Genomic DNA, 6,865 nt, shown 5'->3' on the forward strand with positions numbered 1-6,865 from the left:
AACTAACAGCAGGAACATCATCTGGAAGCTTGTTAGAAATGCAGAACTATTCCCACCTCAGTCAACTAAACTGGAAATTATATATTAATAACAGATGATCTATATGTACATTAAAGTGTGAAAAGCAATGACCTTGATAACTGGAAGTTTGAGACTTAAAAAGCGAGAGTAAGCTTGGTAACTCAATCCTTTATTTAGTGGTTTATTAGGGTTCTCTCTGGACTCGGGTAGTGGGCCAGTGGCAACAGTTCACTCTGGGTGTCGGCAATTTTTTAGACCTTAGACCAACAGCAACAACAATAAAACTTCAGATGTAGAATTTAGTGATTAATCACTTATATACTATTCACAACTAGTACCAATCTTAATACCCTTCATTATTTATTTATTTATTTATTTATTTATTTATTTATTTATTATTTTTTTCCCCCTTAAATAGTTGTTTATTGGCAGTGGGCTGGAAAGAGCAACGGAGTTAGCATATACAGACACCACCACATACCAATGTCACGTGGGAGGCCAAAGTGATGGGAAAGGACAGCCTGGAGCCCCAGGTGAGGCTCTCTCTTCAAGAATAAGTGTGGGAGGGGGCGGGGGCTGGAGTGTTGAGGGGGCAGCCTTGGTAGACAGGGTTAGATAGAGATGAAGAGGGACTCGCTGGCTCCAGCCCCGGCCTGACCACTGGGGTGTACTCTCCTTGACAGGCGAGGCTGGTGGCCAGGGCTCGCTTGATCTACCCCTCCTGGGCAGCCTGCAGGTTCTCCTCCTTTCCACCCCGGGCCTTCAGGGCAGAAGCCTGTAGGGCTCGGCCGTAGGAGAAGGTCAGGGCCCAGGGCTTCAGCGGGGGGCACTGTGCACGCAGTGCTGTGACAGTTGCCATGGCAATCTCATGAGGATATTTATGGGTGCAGGCGTGGCCTGGGGTTACCACGTTGGGCTTCAGCAAAGTGCCTTCCAGGTAGATGTGGCGGTCACTCTGGGCCTTGTAGACGCGGCCAGCACCTCCTCGGTTCCGCACTGACAGTGCCTCAAGTCGTGGTCCCCATCGGGGAGGATCTCAGGCTCCACAAGGGGCACGATGCCATTCTGCCGGCAGGTGCTGGCTAACGGGCCAGAAGGTTGGCATCTTCCAGGATGGCAAGCGCTGAGGGGGTGCGTTCCCCAATTTCCAGCACACAGTGCCACGTGGCAGCCAGCCACGTCCTTCCTGCGCTGGGCACAGCGCTCAGACAGACCCCAGCCCTTGGGAGGAGGGGTCCCACACCTTGTCCACCTTGATGTCTGCACCACCACCCTTGGGTTTGATGACTTGGGGGGAGGGACGCCCATCGTGGGTCTCCTGGTGCAGTGTCTCGTGGAGGAGGAGGCCACCCCCGAGGCGGGGGTTGACACGGTGGGGTCAGCAGGTTCGCCTTGCGTCCTCAGTGCCCGAGGACTGCAGCCGCCTGGCGACGCTCCCGGCGGACTCCTCTGCAGCCAGGATGCCCCTGCTTGGGGCCACGACGTGGTGAGCCTTGACAGAAAGCTCCTCTTCTGCTCCGGGGTCAGCGCTGGGTATTGGAAGGGCGTTATTCGGCTCCCAGGGGGCGGCGCAGGGGGCGGGGCCCCTCCTCTATTTAACCCACCCCCTGCCCAGCTCCCCTCCAGTAACCGTCAGTTTATTCCCTATAGTTGAGTGTTTCTTGCTTTACCTCTCTTCCTATCTCCTTGTTCATTTGTTTTATTTCATAAATTCCACATGACTGAAATCATATGGCATTTGTCTTTCTCTAATTCACTTATTTTGCTTAGCATAATACTCTCTAGCTCTCTCCATGTCATTGCAAATGGCAAGATTTCATTCATTTTTATGGCTAAGTAATATTCCATTATATATACATGCCACCTTTTTTTTTTAATCCATTCATCAGTTGATAAATGTTTGGGCTCTTTTCATATTTGGCTATTGTTGATAATGCTATCAGCATCAAAGTGCATGCATCCTTTCAAGTTGGTACCCTTTGGGTAAATACCTTGTAGTGCAATTGCTGGATTATAGTATAGAGTAGTTCTATTTTTAACTTTTCAAAGAATCACCATATGTTTTTTCCAGAGTGGCTGCACTGGTTTGCATTCTCACCAACAGTGTAAGAGGGTTCCCCTTTATCCACATCCTTGCCAACACCTGTTGTTTCCTGTGTTGTTAATTTTAGCCATTTAGATTGGTGTGAGGTGATATTTCATTGTAGTTTTGATGTGTATTTCCCTGATGATGAGTGATACTGAGAAATCTTTTCATGTGTCAGTTTCTTTTAGACATCTGTATGTTTTCTTTGGAAACATGTCTATTCATATCTTCTGCCCATTTTTTAACTGGGTTATTTGGTTTTTGGGTGTTGAGTTTTATGAGTTTTTGATATGTTTTGGATAATACAAAAGACCTCAAATTGGTAAAGCAATCTTGAAAAAGAGAAGCAAAGGTAGGGTCATTACAATTCTAGACTTCAAATTATATTACAAAGCTGTGATAATCAAGATAGTGTGGTACTGGCACAAAAACAGACACATAGATCAATGGAACAGATTAGATAACCCAGAAATGGACCTACAACTATATGGTCTATTGATCTTTAATAAACTAGGAAAGGATATCCAATGGAAAAAAGTCTCTTCAACAACTAATGTTGGGAAAACTGGACAGCAACATGTAAAAGAATGAAACTGGATCACTTTCTTAAATCATACACAAAAAACAAATTCAAAATGGATGAAATATCTAAATGAGAGACAGGAAGTCATCAGAATCCTGAAGAAAAAAAAAACAGGCAGTGTGACCTCTTTGACATTAGCTGTAGCAACGTCTTACTACATATTTCTCTTGAGGCAAGGGAAGCAAAAGCAAAAATAAATTATTGGGACCTCATCAAGATAAAAAGCTTCTGCACAGTGAAGGAAACAATCAATAAAAACTAAAAGGCAAACTACAGAATAGAAGATATTTGCAAATGAGATATCTTTTGTGATACTATTTTCACTATATTTAAAATATGATATTCATTTCAGTTGGATAGAAATGGTCATTTTGGTACAGAAGATGTTCAAAGAATGATCCAATATCATACAGAGAATGGTCAGCAATTCTGGAAAATTCAAGGCATATTTCTAGATCTTCTGACTTATCTAAGTGTCCATAAATCTGGTTCCATAAAATGTCAATTTCTAGATCCATCATAGGGAACCTAGTAGTGGTGAACAGGAAGTTAGAGCGGTCCCTGTACATATGTTACTTTTAACCTAGTCCTAACATTAATCCCAATGTACCCAGGTGTCCATGTGAACATGGAAGAGGCAAGGAGTGATTCTGTTGCATCAAGCCTCCATGATTAAGCTTCTCTCTCTCTCTTTTTTTTTTTTTTAAAGATGGAAACACCTGTTTTGAAACATTTAAACCACATCCACTCTTGACAAACAAAATAGAGTTCTGAGACATCTTTTTTTATGCCAAGTAAAAAGATCTTTTGAAATTGGAAAAGACATTAGTTTTACTCATTTTTTTACTTTTATTTTTTAGTACTCATACAATTTTAGACACTCACATTTTCCTTGTAAATCAAGTCAAGGTAATTCATTGCTTGTGGAGTAAAACAAATAGCACTTTCAAGAACAAGAAGGAAGCAGCCAGTGTGAATGCTTTTCAACTCAGCATGATCAATGTTCTCCAGCTCTAGCTGCAAGGAGAAGGTGCTATGTTTTAGAGAAAAGCCCCCTCATGTGAGTTCTACTTGACTCCCAGGGGAAGTTATCACCAACAATAGACCAGTACTTTCACTGCAGCCTCTGCCATTTCTCTCTCCTGAGTGAAGTCTCTCAATCATGGTGCTGCATTGTGCCATGATATACATTTAAGATAGAGATATATATGTGGGCTATTCATCTTTGCTTTCAGCACTGTATCCATTTTAGAGGATGTATGTGTTTCATTTGTTTTATCACAAGGAAGCTCTGTCAGCCTCCCTTTATCTCAACCAGCATTTTAAAACAAACAAATAAAAATCTCAACTACACAGTGCTAACAATAGGAGTGTGAATAAAATGGCATTGCCAAATAGTAACCTATCTCTTTAGTTGTTCCAACAAAGCCAATTAAAAAAGCACTAAAACAATCTATTATTAATGACCAATTTTTGTTGTAGGAATCAATTGAGAATATTGTCTAAGATGTGAAGAAATATGTTAATGATCATTCCTTATAATTATTACAGGTCTGCACCTGAAGAAGCATCCAACAGGGGACACTTCAAAAGGAAGGTAACTTTGTGTCATAGAATATTTGTTGAGGGCTAATAGGGTTTGTTTTCCTGGAAAGATCACTGAAAGGCTAACTATTCTTTGAAACTGACCAAGTGACTTGCAGTTATGTCCACTCTGAATAATTATATAACTCAAAAAATAATTTTAAACAAATGACGGATCATCAGAATCTGGTTACAACCAACTGAGAAAAGGATATAGGACTAAATGGTAATTATATATAATTGCTGAGAATGGCAACTGGATTAACTAACAAATGTGTTGCTATAAATATTTACTTTAAAAACAGTAATGTGTGGCCTTTTCATGAGCTAAAAAAATATTGTAAACCCAAGGCTGTATTTATAAACTCTTCTGACAACTCTTTTATGCCAGAAGTAGAATTAGGAACCACCTGGCAGTTCCTGGAGATGCACAAGGTATAATGTCACTGTATTTGTTGAACTATGAGGCACCTGGCAAAGGAGGTTGAGCTGCAAATTTTTCCCTTCTGGAATTTATAATCTAGTGAAGTAAATAAGACAAATGTAACAAATCAAATGTAACAACAACAACAACAAAAACCCAACCACAATGATTGTATATGACTGTATCAGTCTTGAACTGCAAATTATAAATTCCATAGCATTTATAGCTGTAAAGGTTTTTATTTTGTTTTGTTTTTAATTAAAAACAAACAAAGCTCCAGTCATACATACAGATTTGAAAAGCACTGCTTTGGGTCCCTGAATGTTTGTACTTAAAGGGCTTTGGAATCATAAATATTTTTGAGGAAGGAATATTCTAAGGAAGATCAACAAGAACCACAGGGTAGCATATGGCCTAACAATCTTCCCCCTTGTCTCCTTTCTCTGAATTAGTGTTTATCACTACTTCTGGTGTGATATCCGGTTAATATGAGGGAAAAGTACAACTTACCCTCTTTCAGCTCTTCCAGTGATCTTTATTAATATTTCACTTCCTCTGAAATTTCCACTGAGACAGTCTTGAGTAAAACTGGGTTCTCATAGCTCATGATAAAATGAACACATCTGGTCTTGTAGGAAAGAATTCCTGGACGTCACAGCTGAGTACTTACCTCTCCGAGGAGAATCGCCACATATGGGTGGAAAAATACGGGAGAGCAAATACTGGAATATCTGCAAAAGCTGGATAAACATGAAGGAGCACTATAATGCCAGCAGATGAAGGCAGTGGAGCCCTCCATATAAATTGTGTATGGTATGATGTCTGTTCACTGTCTATCACACGTTTATTCAACATTCCCTGAACAAATATTATTGAGGGTCTACTTTGTGCCAGACTCTATTCTAGACTTTGGAGATAAGCAGTGCACCAAAAAGCCAAGTCCCTGCCTCATGGAGCTTATATTCTATTTGTAAAGGCAATTAATAATTTAAAAAATAAATTAAAAAAATATGCTCCATACCAGATGATAATAAGTTCCAGGAAAAGGAGTGTGATCTAAGCATGAGTGTGATCTAGTATATAAGGTCTTCAGAGAAGTTTTTCTGACAAAGTGACATGTGAACATATCTGAATGAGTGATAAAAAGAAAAAATGCAAACAAATGGGAAAAGGCACTCGAGGCAGTGAAAAAAGACAGTATGATGACCATAAATGGAGTGAATTCATTTGAAGAAGAGCAAGAAGACCAAGGTAGCTGGGTTGAGTGAGCTGAGGAAAGAGAGGTAAGAAATGAGATCAGAAAGACACAATGTAGTGGCCAAAGGCATATCATGTACATTTTAGAACAATTTTCTTGGCTCAGGTTCTGTTGAAATAATTTGCTACATATCTACTCCACACTGGCAGATAAATGAGTATATCCCTCTGCCTTCCTGGAGTTCACAGTACTGAAAGAGAGACAAATAAGAACATAATTGCAATGCACTGTGATTCACTTTTTTCTTTCTTTCTTTCTTTTTCTTTTTTTTCTTTTTTTTTTTTTTTTTTTTTTTTTTTTTTTTTTTGTAGGCATAAGCTCAGGCTGCTAGGGCAGGCTTAGAAGGATGTGTATAAATTTTCCTGGTGCAATCATAAAAGGCTAGTTAAAGCACATAAAACATAAGCTCAGCTTAGAAGAACACATCAGATTTCATCAGGTGATCAATGTAATGAAAGTATTCCAGGCTGCTCGATGGTTTATTCAAATGTACAAAGTCATAGGAAAGTACTGGAATTTGAACCTGAGTGATTAGTGGAAAAGCAAAAAAGCACTGGAGACAAAGTGTTTGTATATTATCTTTGAAACAGAGAAGATTATTTAATCTCCCCTTAAAAAGGACTTAATAATCACACGTATCTTGTAAAATCATTGTAATTAGTGATCCTAAATATGATATGCCTGGCTTATATTATGTGACAGGAAAGCCTAGTTATTAGTTTCATATAGAAAACTCCAGTATTGACAATAGGTACAGGGTTCATTTCCTTATTTTATTCTCAGACTTTCTTCAGAATCTGAAACAGCATGGGTACTTATGAATATTTGGTATATAAATGAATGAACTGGCATAGTTACAGTTTTCCTTCGATTGCAATAGTGCAGGTAACAGAGGATAAAGAACTGGAC

At 39.7% G+C, this 6,865-nt stretch overlaps 1 pseudogene; it reads right to left on the reverse strand.

Moving 5' to 3' along the window:
- Window positions 1-632: 632 nt before the first annotated feature.
- Window positions 633-5,553, reverse strand: LOC121478047 (annotated as a pseudogene).
- Between the last annotated feature and the right edge of the window lie 1,312 nt (window positions 5,554-6,865).

This window comes from Vulpes lagopus, chromosome 2 (assembly GCF_018345385.1).
Source record: "Vulpes lagopus strain Blue_001 chromosome 2, ASM1834538v1, whole genome shotgun sequence".
NCBI lineage: Eukaryota > Metazoa > Chordata > Mammalia > Carnivora > Canidae > Vulpes > Vulpes lagopus.